Consider the following 17,173-nt stretch of genomic DNA (forward strand, 5'->3'; position numbering starts at 1 on the left):
GCTTTTAGCTGTATACGTCACTGCCATGATACAGTTTTCCAAGCGGTCCTGGCCTGGCTTCTTCATAATAGTATTCTTCTTCTCCAGTGCACGGCGTGTGGCGTTCATAACTAGCTTGAAATTCGCACCCAAGCCCAACTTATTTTCGCCATGCATGGTTTCATCGACTAGAAATGCTGCAATGCGAGGCCCTATACGAACATCCTTTCTCACATGTATTCCCTTGGCTTTATCGACTAAAATTTGATCTGGAGTGTGACATGCTAGGAGAGCTTTACGTTCGGCATATGCTACATTACGATCCAAACATGCTTCATAAAACAGGTTAACCCCCTTATCATCACGAGCCAAACGTAGTTTGAAGCATGGTACCATGTCGTAATTATATCCAGAAATTTGCAATTAGGTTGTAATTTGTCAAGAATACCACCACCTCCTATAATGAGTCTCATATCGTACATTTTATGCTACTGTGATGGCAGCGCTCTGTGCACCCCATTATATGACAAATTGTCAGCGTCAATCCGGCTGTTTTGTTTTGCCGGAGAACCAAACCATTTCACGAGTCGATCCATTTATCTCCAACACTTTATCATTATGAACATTTTTGGCTTTCAGATGGTGCTATCCTTTGCGTTGGAAAAAACTGAATTGTAGGCTGCCATGTGTTCAAACTGTGTATAAAGACAGTGAGAACTATCTCTGTACAAATAGTGTGCATGCAGATGATTTAGAATACTGCATCAACTTGAATTAAAATCACATTTACAGGGCATCCTTGATGAAGACCCCCAGCCAGTTGCCGACTCTCAGTGGAACACGGTGCAGGTGAGTATTGGTAGCACTTGGCTCACCTTGCTGTTGTATGGGGCAATCAAGCAGATTATGGTGGCCTTGAAGCTTTTCCTGATGATAACATTCTGACTTGGAAGACATGGAGTATTGGTCTCTGACAAACCCGGAATATTCTTGTGTTACTGCTAGCGGATGAGAAGTTGCCTGTTCTTCCTAGTGCTCTACTGCTACTCACTTCAACTTACAACTTTCGTGGACTGCATCTCAACGTTACCTATGATGTGCAAGCAATGTTTGGAGGATGATGATGGATACCAGCAGCTTGTTGTCCCGCTCCAATATACCAGTTAGCTGCACTGCACGTCCTCACAAGCCCGTGGCTGCTACTGGCCTCAGGCAAGAGGTTGCTGTCAGTCCAGGCACATTTGCGGCCACTGAGCAAAGAAGAAAAGAAACAATGAAACTGCACAGACCAGAACATGGAGTTGAACAAGGATCTGGTGCTGAACCATATGTACTTAACTCTACGATTTTTCTGTGGGATGGAGGCAATGAGAAACTTGGCTCTTGTTGATGGTTCATGGTTCTTCCACTGCCTGAATGCTACTTTGCCCAACTACTGACATTTGAGTTTGGGGACATGCTTTATCATGAAACAGCAACACCTCTTGGTGCACTGTTTGTAGACTCCTCCTTTCTAATCAGCCTATTAGATTGTGATATAACTGACCTTGATCGCATATGCCTAATGAAATTTTAAAGTGAGCAAGGCTACCGCTACTCAAGGAAAATAACGCTGATTAGTTGGAGGAAAATGTACAACAGACCCTTCTGAAGGAAGAATCTAATCTAAATTGAAGCTAAATACTGATATTAATTTTGAAATGGGTGGAATACAGTTCAATGACTCACGAACCGCACCGGGGGAGAGGGAATACCACGCAATAGTTGCTACAAAAATCACTGATAATACTGAATGGTAGCCCTGTGAGGACCTTGTAAATGACTGAAAATGAAGTGAAATTGACTAACAATATTCATTTTATTAAACCAGACGTAAATCATGCTGAACAAGTTATTAATTGAATACCATAAACAACTAACAGTTCGTTTAAGATTACAATGGACAATGATCCTGGGTGGCAGAAGAGAATCAAGTACTCTGGCCCTAAAAAAGTGGATAACACAATCTGAATTGATCGAATTTACTGTAGCTTCACAACATGGGTGCAGCTGAGAGCAAGTGGTGATTGAGATCTACATGCCTTGACAATGCCGGAGTCACAGTACGTTACCCTGTTTGCTTCATGTGGCGAAGTAACTTGCAGCTGGAGGACACTTACTGCTCATTTTCTTCTCAGAAGGGGAAGGTTATGTAACGGCTCCATGTGAGCCGCTACATGGCTTCACGCAGTAGTTTTATACTCAGAACACACCTGGATGCCCTTCCAACACTCAGGGACGTGCAATATAAGATTTATTATTCGAAATTATGTTACATCAGAGTCTGTAAATGTGAATGCGGGTTGTCTGCTGACGTATGCGTGGGCTATCTGCTGGGGGTTGTGTGAATCTGGGGATGCAGTTTAGCCAACCATTATATCAAGTAGAGTGCGACTGCACTGGACCAGAGAGACATGAGTTCCCCGCGCGTTAGCAGGCCCCGTTAGGTTGGCAAATAGCCGCTGTGCAGACTCTCTGAGCCCTTCCGGCCACCGTGTGTGGACCCCGGACGAGGGGACGGTTGGGCATTCCCTGATGAGACTCTGGTAAGTACGGACGCTCTGCGCGATAGCTCCTACAGTCATCTTAATTAGGAGAGATACTCAGGTTGGATAAAATTGCTATTTCGGTTTTGTATTACGGATGAAGAGCCAGCATTCCATAACTGTACTAAATGAGTGACTAAGAAGTATTTTCATGAATTTTAGGAAATAAATGTTGTTCTTATAGAAAATTTGTAACTTTGTTTCTCACAGCAACACCGTGTTTCCGTTACCATTCCAATTAAGTGATTCAAACTTTCAACTTAAAGTTAATCAATAAGCAGAAATTTTGTGGTGATGTTTGCTCACACGAACGGTCGTAGGCGTCTTCCACAAAAGACAGGTGCCAATTTCAAATTGAGGATGCCTGCCAAGGCTTTGCGGAGAGCAAGTATCATGCATAATGGCGACCCTTTAGCCTAGGATCTCGTTCAGTTTAGGAATCCTTTGTGATGCTGGGAGATTGCTAGGATGTGCTAACAAAATTAAATTTCCACAGGATTCACAATTCCTATTTGTGAATAGAACCAGCGTTGAGAATACGGCGTTGAATATACTGCGTTGCTTGTGATTTTATTTGTGTGATTTTGGGGGCAATTTTCTTGTGTGTATTTATCCATGTATTTCGGGGGAATTTCAAACGTGTTAGGTTGCGTGTGACTAAATAAATGTGTTAGGTTGCGTGTGACTAAATAAACGTGTTAGGTTGCGTGTGACCAAATAAATGTTCTAGGTTGCGTGTGAAATTAACTTACTTTAAGCTACGAGAATTCGTCGCGATTCGTGCAGCGAAAGTAGGAAGTCTGTTTTCCGCCAGCGTAGCCGTTATTTAGGCACTTAGCCGGAAACGTAAGCCTAGTGTCTAGAATGGAGACAAGTGCTCGCTCGAGGAACGGTGCGAGGGAAAACCGGCCGGGTGAGGAGGAAGTTATCCTCAATCAAGTAGCCGCCGAGAGAGACGAGGCAGGCTACGGGAATTACCAAGATTTCAGCGGCGCTACGGCAATGTTGAACTTGGAAAATGAGCAGGCCAATTCCACACCAAATAGCGGGATTTCGGACCCGAGCGCGAGCGCAGATGAATTAGAGAATGCAACGAGTAGCCAAAATGTGCCGACCAATGCAGACACAAATAGTAACACGTGGATGACCGAATTGGTTAAAATAATGGAAAAGAACGCGAAAACGATCTTAAGCGGAGTAAATTCCAGATTAGAAGAAAATAATAAAAGGCAGGAAGAATATAATAAAAGGCAGGAAGCGAAATTCGAGGGCATGATGTCCGAAATCGAAGGGGTTCGAAAGGACGTCAATGAGAAATTCGAAGTGGTTGGCAGTAAACTAAACGCCCTCGAAAAGGAACAAAAAAAAGTTAGGATCGAAATGAAAACCCGCGGAGAAAAATTAGAAAAGGGGCTCCAGACTTTAAGGGAACGATGCATTACCGAAAAGAAAAAGGTAATAGCGCGAGTAAAAGCAGTAGAAGCAACGCAAGAAAAGGTTCACGAAAACAGTAGGGCAATTGTGAATCTTGAGGAAAAGATAGATACGGTTAAGATATTAAATAGCGAGGAGACAAAGAAAGTAAAGGAGGAGTTAGTAAAACTCGCGGAGAAGGTTGCGGACTTAACAATATCAGAGGGAAGCGAGAGTGCTGCAATTCTGAACTCGAGGGATAACGAGGAGATACAGGCATTGCGGAAATTTCAAGAAGGCCAATGCGAAGTGAATAGGCGGCAACGGATAGTTACCAATGACATATGTGAACGCATGGCCCACGTGAAAAATCTCCTCACTCGCGGTGACGAGAGGGAGGACCATGTGCGCAAGGGCGCGTGGGAAAGCGAGGGACGCGATTCCGGACACGAGGATGAGTACGAGGAGGCTAGCGAACGCAGAAATGTAGGGAGGTGTCGGGAACGACACCTAAAACCGTGCTCAGATCCATACCGGGGGGAAGTGGAAGGCTTCGACCATAAGCACTTTCTCTCCGTACGGAAGTTCGAAGTCTTTAGAAATTCTGTGAACGGAATCCACCCACGGGCTTTCTTGGAACAGTACCAATTCTGTCTTCCGCCCAGCTGGCCGGATGAGTATAAAATCGAGTTCATGTGCGGGCATCTTGAGGCTGAACCCGCAGTACGGATGAGAGCCATAGCGAGAAATTGTAAAACGGTGAAGGAACTTCAGCGTGAATTTCTCTCGGCATATTGGTCCGAAGCTGCGCAAGATCGGGTGAAACATCAGATAATGATGCTGCCGAGTCTTAGCCAATCCGGTTTCGCGAGTCCTGCAAGACTGTTTGAAAACATGTTGCTGAATAACCAATTCTTGTACAACCCGTACAGTCCGGGCGAATTGATAAGGCTGTGTATAATGAAGCTTCCAGCGCAGCTTCGCCATATCATATTAGCCGGGCGTTGTAAGGACGATTTAGAGTCGTTTAAATTACTCCTACAAGAATTGGAGTATGATATGGGACAATGTATACCGGAAAGGGTACAGACCGCAGGAGGAGAGGACGTAGGAAGAAATAGGAGAGCGAGTCGCGGCCGCAGTAAAACGCGGAAGCGTACAAGCTATCATGCAAGTGCACAAACGACACTACCTTCACGCCAGCTGGAGCCAATCAAAGGGCTCTACAGGCACTAAATCTCCCCTCCCACACGACAGCACAAACTCATGTCAAACTAGGGCAAAAATTAAGAAACCTGTATCTCTGAAACAAAAGGAAACTGCCAATTACTGGCTTTGCAAAGTCTTTATCTAAATCGCCTGTGCTATCGCCATAGCTATGAGATGCAATAACATTTCTCAGACCCTGAATAATTTCTTATACAACTGAGGTAGCAGGGAAGTGGTTCAAATGGCTCTGAGCACTATGCGATTTATCGTCTGAGGTCATGAGTCGCCTAGAATGTAGAACTACTTACACCTAACTAACCTAAGGACATCACACACATCCATGCCCGAATTCGAACCGGCGACCGGCACGGTCGCTCGGCTCCAGACTGTAGAGCCTAGAACCGCACGGCCACTCCGGACGGCGAGGGAAGTGGTTCACTGGCCTATTTGCACTATCAGCGAACACAAAAACAGGTGAATTTTTATTACACATGGCTCTGCACGTAATTCCTGGTTTACGACTCCATTGTGTGGATAATTTCCTTCAATATGTCACCCCCAAGCCAGCAATCCGCTGGCACTGCAGCAGGTAGCTTGGCATTGTTCTGCTGGAGACCTGTCTCGACGAGGGGCTGCCCTGTCTGCCCTGTACGGCTGTGGGCCTGTCCAGCAAGATTTACTGTGGGATGGGCTCACCGCCAATTGCTTTCAACTCCAATATGCCCTTTCTGCAAGCTAAGAACCATAAGAATACCTCATACTTTTAGCGCTCTACCAGGTTCCACCAATGTCTGCTCAGGCCGTTAACTTTCTAGAGTCTCGCTCAAGGTGTGTCAGGTTGTAACGAAATGTTTAATAATTTTCCATATGTGGAAAATAGGTGACAAAGTAACGTGTCCTCTCTTAATACAGATAAAACACTGATTAGCTAAAAAGAAGGTAACTGAACTGTCGCTAGGCTTATGGCGCAATGGATCTCCTGAATTTTGAGGAAGGTAATGGCAAAGAAATTCAAGAAAATGATCACTGGTGTGGCAAGAGAAGGTAGTCACACTTTTCCACAGCACAACAGTTCACAAAAAAATAAATGGACAGAAAGCGCTGAGTTTGCAGTTACTCATTCTGAAATAATGAAGTTTGAAAGTAAAGTTAAATGGAGTTAATGGGTAAATAAATCCTGGCTTAATTTAAGCTTTGTGATGTAAAAAATGATTTCAATAACCACAGTGTAACGTAATGAAAGATTTAGAATTAGGCAAGCAATATACTTTTGATTATTCAAAGGCTGAATTGAATTTATTTGAAACAAATGAGCAGGTGTTTTAACTTCTAAAATAACAACATAGAACACATACCAAACCAGCAGAAGTCACTCACGAACCTAAATGCAGAATAAATCAATTTTCGCACTGTAGATTTGTGCTGTACCTTCACGACATTTGGTGATTGTATGGAAAGGAAAAGGGGACCCTGCCTGGTAATAATGTCGGAGGACAATGACAACACAGGTGCCATACAAGTTTTAACTATTGCAAGTTGTTACTGAAGTTAGTCATACTTCGTGAAAGACATGTAACTGGGGAAAGCCTTTACAACCTATAGCTGTCAGTTAACAGTCTTAAGAGGTTGTAGCTGTGCAGACGACCAAGAATGTAGCCGACGATAGCGCTGAGCTGCCGTTGTTGCTGCTGCTGCTGCTGTTAAAGAACCCCAATCCATCTCCATAGCCACGGATAATTACGGGAAAGGCTATAGTTAGAATTACACCCTCTTCCCTCTGTCAACACCTACCGTCCTCTCAATACTCACAAGTTCAGGAATAAGGCGCGTCTATTCCGGCGCGATCATAGCTGCACACCATGTCGGCGGGAGCGCCCAACAAACAGTTCCAGACTCTTTCATCGATAAAGCTGCTCTTCTCTGCTGGCTTGGCGACAGAGAATCTCAACACGCAAACACAAACTTTGCATAACTACTGGCATTTCGTCGTTGCTATCGATACATTAAATATCGTTCCCTTGATTATTACATAGCATCATCATCATCATTTAAGACTGATTATGCCTTTCAGCGTTCAGTCTGGAGCATAGCCCCCTTATAAAATTCCTCCACGATCCCCTACTCAGTGCTAACATTGGTGCCTTTTCTGATGTTAAACCGATTACTTCAAAATAATTTTTAACCGAATCCAGGTACCTTCTCCTTGGTCCGCCCCGAGTCCTCCTACCCTCTACTGCTGAACCCATAAGTCTCTTGGGTAACCTTGCTTCTCCCATGCGTGTAACATGACCCCACCATCTAAGCCTGTTCGCCCTGACTGCTACATCTGTAGAGTTCATTCCCAGTTTTTCTTTGATTTCCTCATTGTGGACACCCTCCAGCCATTGTTCCCATCTACTAGTACCTGCAATCATCCTAGATACTTTCATATCCGTAACCTCAACCTTGTTGATAAAGTAACCTGAATCCACCCAGCTTTCGCTCCCAAACAACAAAGTTGGTCGAAAGATTGAACGGTGCACAGATAACTTAGTCTTGGTACTGACTTCCTTCTTGCAGAAGAGAGTAGATGGTAGCTGAGCGCTCACTGCATTAGCTTTGCTACACCTCGCTTCCAGTTTTTTCACTATGTTGCCATCCTTTGAGAATATGCATCCTAAGTACTTGAAACCGTCCTCCTGTTCTAACTTTGTTCCTCCTATTTGGCACTCAGTCCGTTTATATTTCTTTCCCACTGACATTACTTTCGTTTTGGAGATGCTAATCTTCACACCATAGTCCTTACATTTCTGATCTAGCTCTGAAATATTACTTTGCAAACTTTCAATTGAATCTGCCATCACAACTAAGTCATCCGCATATGCAAGACTGCTTATTTTGTGTCCACATATCTTAATCTCACCCAGCCAGTCTATTGTTTTTAACATATGATCCATAAATAATATGAACAACAGTGGAGACAGGTTGCAGCCTTGTCTTACCCCTGAAACTACTCTGAACCATGAACTCAATTTCCCGTCAACTCTAACTGCTGACTGACTATCCATGTAAAGTCCTTTAATTGCTTGCAAACGTTTGCCTCCTATACCATAATCTCGTAGAACAGACAATAACTTCCTCTTAGGAACCTGGTCATATGCCTTTTCTAGGTTTATAAAGCATAGATACAATTCCCTGTTCCACTCAGAACACTTCTACATTATTTGCCGTAAGCTAAAGATCTGGTCTTGACAACCTCTAAGAGGCCTAAACCCACACCGATTTTCATCCAATTGGTTCTCAACTAATACTCGCAATTTTCCTTTCAACAATACCTGAGAAGATGTTACCCACAACGCTGATTAAAGAGATACCTCTGTAGTTGTTACAATATTTTCTGTTTCCATGATTAAAGATTGGTGTGATTAATGCTTTTGTCCAGTCTGAAGAGACCTTTCCCGACTCCCAGGCCATTTCAGTTATCCTGTGTAGCCATTTAAGACCTGACATTCCACTGTATTTGATGAGTTCCGACTTAATTTCATCCACCTCAACTGCTTTACTGCACTGCAATCTATTGACTATTTTCTCCACTTCCTCAAATGTGATCCTATTTCCATCATCATCCCTATCCCATTCTACCTTGAAATCTGAAACATTACTGATCGTATTTTCACCTACGTTGAGCAACTCTTCAAAATATTCCCTCCATCTGCCCAAGGCATCCACAGGATTCACCAGCAGCTTTCCTGACCTGTCCAAAATACTTGTCATTTCCTTCTTACCTCTCTTTCTAAGACTGCTAATTACACTCCAGAATGGTTTTCCAGCAGCTTGACCCATAGTCTCCAACCTGTTTCCAAAGTCTTCCCAAGATTTCTTCTTGGATGCTGCAATTATCTGTTTGGCTTCGTTTCTTTCTTCAACGTAACTTTCTCTGTCTACCTGAGTTCTCGTATGTAGCCATTTTTGATACGACTTCTTTTTCCTTTTACAGGCTGCCTTGACTGTGTCATTCCACCAAGCTGTTTGCTTCATCCTACTTTTACACACTAATGTTCCAAGACATTCTTTAGCCACTTCTACTACTGTTTCACTGTACCTAGTCCATTCCTTTTCCAATGACTGTAATTGACTACATTCAACTAACTGGTACCTTTCTGATATCGCTGTTATGTACTTGTGCCTGATTTCCTTATCCTGAAGTTTCTCCACTCTTATCCTCCTATATATGGACCTGACCTCCTGCACTTTCGGCCTCACAATCCCAATTTCACTGCTGATTAAATAATGATCAGTGTCATCAAAGAGTCCCCTGAATACACGTGTGTCCCTCACAGCCTTCCTGAATTCCTGATATGTTATTATATAGTCAATGACAGATCTGGTTCCCCTGCCTTCCCAAGTATACCGGTGAATGTTCTCATGTTTAAAAAAAGGAGTTTGTGATTACTAAGCCCATACTGGCACAGAAATCCAATTGTTGTTTCCCGTTCCTGTTGGCCTCCATATCCTCTCCAAATTTACCCATAACCTTTTCATACCCTTCTGTTCGATTACCAATCCTGGCATTAAAATCACCCATGAGCAGAACACTGTCCTTGTCCTTTACTCTAGCAGCTACAGCACTGAGTGCCTCATAAAAACTATCCATCTTATCTTGGTCTGTCCCTTCCCAATGCGAATATACTGACACAATCCTAATTTTCTTGCTAGACACTGTAAAATCTATCCACATCAGTCGTTCGTTTACATACCTTATTGCAACTACGCTGGGTTCCATTTCTTTCCTGATGTAAAGCCCTACACCCCTATTACATAGCAATTTCGAAATTTTCATTATACTTACAATAAATTAGGTACAGCCTGAAATAAATATACTATAATATCGATTACTTATTAAACATAGTTCTGTAATACAGCTTTCAGCTTCAGAATCAGAAGTACTGTACATAGTATCTACGGATATTAAACGTCAAAATTTGTGGATGGTGCAGAAGGTGTTTCATTTTCATTTTTGATGTTATACATTTCACAGTGGTGGTTTTCAACAGACATTCCCTCCCTTATACATCCTTTTTTCTCTCATTCATGTCTACCAGTGTACATCCTCGGTAGTGAGCAAAGGAATAACGGCACATTGGTCCTGTTTGGACACATTTGGTAATAGCTTTGCTATATTTCACGTTTCCGCATTAATGCACACTCATCCGTAAGAGACATATACTACTCTAATCCTTTTCCTACTTGTTAATGCTTATACACCCCATTTGGAGCAGCTATATGTTTCATAAACGCACCAACAACGCCCTCAATCGGAATAGAATGACATATGAGGGCTTGCTGAACAGTAATGTCTCTGATTTTTTTGGTGAGAACTGTTATGGCTTTTTAAATAAAAGAAAGACTATTAACGTTCTAAATCTTGATTCTTCGTGTCTACATAGTTGGAGCCCTCCGCCGGTAGCGGGCTCCATATTTCAGAGTGTAACATGTCGTTGTGAAACGTAACTAAGTTGGCATGTGAGAAACAGCATTCTGCAATCGAGTTTCGCCTACGAAGAATTTGTCCACGCATGGAGCAGCCTCCCCTTCACCATGACACTGTCAGACAAATCAAGAGCACTGTGACAGCTGCAACAATACGATGACATGGGTTCACTGCCATCGAGCACAGCTTGATCCTGTCCGGTTTCTTTCTGCATCCAAATATCAAGGAACACCTTCGAGGACTTCCCTTTGACAGCGAAGAATCAGTGCAAGCATAGGGACCTGTTGGCTCTATCAGCAAGGCAAATATTCTACACAGCGGTGTCAACAACTGGTCTGCCGTTGTGAGTAATATGTTTGTCGCCATGATGACTATGATGAGAAATAAGTACTGGAACATGAATCATAAGGATATAAACTGATAATAACGTTTGTTTTATTTAAAAATATTGAAGAGTTCTCATATCAAAAACTGGGAGCTATTACTTGTCAACAGGCTCTCGTATTCATCAGTTTTAGAGCATATGGAAACATTGAAAGACACGTTAGAATATAACAGTGTAATTATTTTTAAGTTTATGTCCAACATTGAATATTTTTTGTATGTATTACACAGAGATTTATGGAATATTTGTCCAACAGCAGGAACGTTAATATATATAGAGTGTTTGAACAGGGTCCCTGAACCGTGATATCTGCTAAGAGAGAGGTAGGTGGTGCGATAAGCGGTTGTCTTGCGGGAGTGGAGAGGTAATAAGTAGAAAGCAGGGGGCGCTGCACAGGGTCTCCCCGTCAGCGTGAGATAAAACGAGACGCTGTTCGCGTCATTTCAGTAGAACGTGGCAAGGTTTTGAACGAGGTGTCGATGGTGTGTCCCTGTCCTCCGGATGGGAAGTGATGGGTCTTTTAAGTTAAAGTGTCCTTGGCATTACACACAGATGGCCAAAGATATCTCCTTAGTTCCTCCACAGCCCAATACAGGGAACCTTTGTTCTTTATGAAATGTCCATAAAGCATTAGTTTACTTTGAACACTAGACAGAGATATATCAGTAGAGAGACATTGTAAGCGTACTCTCGTATCGTTGGATAAGTTGTGGAGTATATATGCGGGCAGCTGCGTCTACAGAGTCGAGCGCAGGATACGGAACTGTTAGGTTGTGTTGTGGGCAGCTCTGCATGTGAGAGACATTGTTATTATGGAAGTTGAAGTGTTCCTACAAGTGCTATTACAGTAAGGTGATGGAATACAGAAGTGATTCAGAGGAAAGTGCGTCAAGATATAATTAAAATGGGCACTGCCGCCAATAACGTATTGGAGTATCGTCTCGTTGCGTGCCGCACAGCATAGATCATCCGCGCCGTGTTCGGTCTCTCTGAATGAACTGACGTGAATCAGTAAAAACTAGTTACCATAAAAGAGTGCAATAAAGTGCCAGTGTCTTGTAGCGAGCGTGAGAACACGCGTTCGGTTATCGCGTTTCCGCATCATCAACAAGCTACCGCGCCACTACGGTTACGAGCACGCTCGTACAATTAAGAACTGTGAAATGTAAATTAACTTTATGAGCAGTGTTATATTATTACCAGTATCAAGGCGGACTGGAACCACATATCTGTATGTGTGACGAGCGTAAGAACTTTCGTTCGATCATTCGGCTTCCGCATCGTCAACAATCACCCGCGTCGTGCCTGTTACGCCTATGCTCGTCCAAGTGCTATTGTGGACAGACCGTCATCAAGATTGTTAATTGGGATAAGCATTTACGACTGAGAGTGTAAACAGTGCAACGTGTGGTTTCCATATCTTCTCAGAATGTAGATGTTCGTACCAGACGTAGGACAGTGTTGTGCTTAACGTTGAGTGGCTCCCCTAAACGCGCTTGCATGTTTAGATACATAACTTCAGGCAAGCCAGCAGCAGTGTGGAGCAGAACAGTACGACCGCCGCGGGTTTATCAGGTACGTGCTGTGGACAGGGCGCACGGTCAAGAACTGAAAAGTCAGTTTAAGGGTCCCCCACCCATTTGTACCCCCGGGCGTGTTACAACATGAGTGCAGCTTACACGTCGCATTTTAAGGCTGTTTTTGTCTGTACCCACTTCGGTGGTGCGAAAATGCGTCGTGACGATATTCAAGATATTTGTGCATTTGCATTTTTTGCATTTGTGCAGAAGTAGGTAACACATTCTAAAATGGTTAAAAACGTGGATGAGTTTAACTGTGCAAGGCACTCATGTCTCTTCTTGTGTATCTCAAGAATTCAAAGTGAACTAATCCAGCACTTCATGTTTCTATATCCTGTGCAACCACTTCATCTCCGAGTAACTACTGCAACCTACGTCCTTCTGAATCTGTTTACCATGTTCATCTCTTTGTCTCCTTCTACTAGTTTTAACCCCAAATTTTCCCTCCAATACTACGTTGGTGATCCTTTGATTTCTCAGAATGCCTCCTATCAACCGATCCCTTCTTCTAGTCAGAATACGCCACGAATTTCTTGTCTCACCACTTCTATTCGATACCTCCTCATTAAATAAATCTACCCACTTTATCTTCACCTTTCTTCTGTAGCACTACGTTTCAAAAAGTTCTGTTTTTGTCTTATCTAAACTTTTTATCGGTCTTGTTTCACCACCATTCATAGCTGCAATTCATGTCTACACTTCCTAAGACTTAAATCCATCGCTCCGCTGCTACGGTCGCTGGTTCGAGTCCTGCCTCAAGCATGGCTGTGTCGGATGTCCTTAGGTTAGTTACATTTAAGTAGTTGTAAGTTTAGGGGACTAATGACCTCAGATGCTAAGTCCCATAGTGCTTAGAGCCATTTGAACCATTTGAACTAAAATCCATATTCGATTTAAACAAATTTCTGTTCTCCAGAAACTCTTTTCATGCCATTGCCTGTATACATTTGATGTTTTCTCTACTTGGCCATCAGTAGTTATTTTACTGGCCAAATAGCAAAAATCTTAAGTGTCTCGCTTACTAACGAAATTCCCTTAGCATCACCTCATTTAATTCGACTACGTTCCATTCTCCTTCTTTAGCTTCCGTTGATGTTCTTCTTTTTCCCTCCTTTCAAGACAATGTCGATTCCGTTCAACAGCTCTTCTAAGTTCTTTACTGTCTCTGACAGTATTACATTGTCGTCAGTAAACCTCAAACTTTGATTCCGAATCCTATTATTTCTTTGAGTTTTTTCACTCCTTGCTCAATGTACTCCTTCTCAACCACTGTTTCCCTTTCATGCACCTCAACTCTTCTAACTGCCGTCTGGTTTTTGTACATGTTCTACATAATCTTCCACAAAACGGTACTTTATCCCCGCTACGTTCACAATTTTAAAGAGAATATTCCAGTGAATATTGTTAAACCCTTTCTTTAAGTCTGCAAATGCTATAAACGTAAGTCTGCCTTTCCTTAACCTATCTTCGAAGAGAAGTTGTAGGGTCAGTACTGTCTGGTCAGCATTTCCCCTTAACCCAAATTGATCTTTCACAAGGTAAGCGTCTACCAGATTTTCCATTCTTCTGCAAGGAATTAGTATTTGACGACCTTGACTCATTAAACTATTGGTGTTAAATGTGAGTGCTGTCCGAAAACAAGCTCAGCGCTCACACTACAACTTGGTTGGATAAAAAACTTGTCACAGATGCTCCACTAATACAAACAGACGGTTTTTGTGGTAGTTAATATAGGGATAGGAAAGGCACAATGTGTTAGGGGTTTTTAGAAAATGGTCAGAAATGATGTTACTACATGTTCGTTTGATAGTGTTGCATTCGTAAATAAAAAAAAGCGCATTTGTTTTCCGCGCACAGCCTTCGCTTAGAACTTAAATCAAGAGTTCACAGACAACAGATGGATACAGAGGATGAGGGTTCAGACGCTATGGGTGGTAGGTAGCAGGACTAATGACGTCTCCCGTTCAATGCGTAAATTTTCCAGTGAGAAAATGGCCCATTCATAGCCGAGTCATTGGAGCTAGGACTGGAAGAAATGGTAGTGAAGGGAAGTGCAATGCCTCAGCATGTACTGATCGGAACAATTATAGATACGGTAATGTTCCGTGCAGAAGAAGAGAAAAATAGGGCGTTATCAATGGAGTGTAAAAAGGGTAAGGAAATTTTGGGCGGGGCTAAAAATGTCTGGTCAGAGTCTGACTGCAAATACTCTTCGATTCTGAAAATGCAGAGCAGCAGAACGAAGAACCACAGCATTTCATGTACTAGCCTCCATCAGTTCCGGACCTGTTGCTGGGATAGTTTAAGAAACAAAATACAGTCTCTTGACCGTAATCCACTTTTCCGGCATTTCCAGTGCAGTGCCTATCGATCGGATGCTGCAGTATGAACTTTTATAACCTTCTGATGCCTTGGTAGGTATTAAGTTTGGCTCGTGATCGACAGGAATTACAGCTGTTGGCAGTGCGAATTAATTGCGGCAAAATGTACGGTCACGGCATGGTCGCTAATTGCAACTCAGCGTTCACGGGCAATACGAGTTCCTATATCTGGAAGGATTAGGGTTGGGAGAATTTCGTAGCTTTTCCCCTTTTGATTGCAAGATTTCTCAATAGAATCTTGACCGCTTTTTGATACAGACTTAGAATGGCATCTTTACTACCCGTCTTCATTAGATTAGGAGTATCCTGGAACTGTTCGGTTGTACTTTCTTTCCAAATAGTTTTGAACAGCTAAGAATACTGGAAAATGTAGAATATCTGATTTTATGGAAGGTACAATGGCAATGATTGCGTACAGAAACAATAGTAATCATTATTGTTTTAGTACATACACCATTGAGTCTTTTCTGATACTGGAGACGTAATACAGTTCTCTAATAGAACGCGAAAGGATATTCCAGAGTCAGGTTCCTGCAACTGAGAAGAACTTCGAGAAAGTGACAGAACGATGTAGTGGGTCGGAAATGATTTTGCTTTGAAGAGAGTGGGTGTGTCTGCCATTGTGTATATTGACAAGTTAGTAGAGACGACGGAAGGTACGGAAATATCTGAGCTTGTCTACACCCATCCAGGACAGCCATGCATATGATGGTGAAATATGATCAAAGAGTCAAACATGACAGACATACCACTTCCATGCGCTCTGAGCTTTCCTGAAAAAGACATTGCAGGAGAACATTGCTGTAATCAACAGTTGGAAGTACTACTGTTTGTACAGGTTTCTTTTAATGGTCAAGAGGGAAGAGAATTTTATATTCTCGTGGGGGTGGAGAGATGTTGACGTCTTCTTGCATCTTGCACACTGCAGTTACTCGCTCGGTCCAATTTACATTTTCACGTATTGGTACTCATTGACTCTTGAGAGAAGTGATTATTTGTCCTATTAGGTATTAAAGATGAGAGGAATTCCCGGTTTTCCGGCTAATGAGACGAATGATCAATACGTACCACTTGGATTTGGGATGGGTTGAGCTATAATCTTATGTCCTGCGCCATCTTCGATAGTGTACCAGGTACGTATTGAAATTCTCGATAACCGTGTGTAAGTTTATTTTTTGCACTTAGATACAACTGGAGGTCGTCAGAGTACATATGGTACTTGCAGTAGGATAAAAATAATGACATAGTATTGACATACAATGAAAATAGTGTAGCACCGATGTAACTAACCTGTTACTAATGGTTATTACGTTAAGAGTGGGAATGGAAATGCTTATTGATTAACCTGAGAAGATTAGGGTCGCCACCGACTCTAATCATACAACTAATGAAAGGTTTGGCCGCGTCAGAAAATAAATTCATTTGATCACAGACAAAAAACTCTTAAAAATACGTAGGTCTTGATATCGCTCATAGAGGATGCGATATAATTAACAGTATTTCCCGTATACTGTCCACTAGAATCAACCATTTAAAATAAAATAGCACATGCATGAACACTGTGAAGATCAGCTCCCAGCAGCACACCTGAAAATAAAACTTAATGTAAAACACTTGTTTTACAATAAAAGAGGAAACTAATCACAGGACCTGTGCGTAAGGAAACGAGTTGGATGTGCTAACAGGAAAGCTACGAGGTGAGTGGCGTAGGTGCAAAAAAGAAACCTTGGAATGCTAGAGAAAATTGTGTATCAAATGATTTATTCCTAAGATATGGATGTGAGGCATGTACAACATTCTTGCTAACATTAGTTCCTAAAACATTAAAGAAAAGAATCGATACATACACCGTTATAATCTACACCTAAAATCATTGGCTAATATCATTCATACAACTGCTGTTGCCTGATAATTGATCGCAATAACTCTTGAAGCGCTACACGTTTCGCAGTACACCCGCGTGCTCACGTGGTTTGTGGGGACGCAATTTTCAGGTATCGTGGCCAAGTTGCAACAATATCACATCACACAATCATAAATAGTTAACATTCTTTAAAACAAACATGCGACCGGTGATGACGGTATTCCACCAAACTGTAATATTCAACCAAGTGGTCGGCTCCCCACGGACGAAAGATACATAAAGCAAGGAAAATTTACGAGAAGGCAAA

This window comes from Schistocerca gregaria, chromosome 4 (genome assembly GCF_023897955.1).
Source record: "Schistocerca gregaria isolate iqSchGreg1 chromosome 4, iqSchGreg1.2, whole genome shotgun sequence".
Taxonomy (NCBI): Eukaryota; Metazoa; Arthropoda; class Insecta; order Orthoptera; family Acrididae; genus Schistocerca; species Schistocerca gregaria.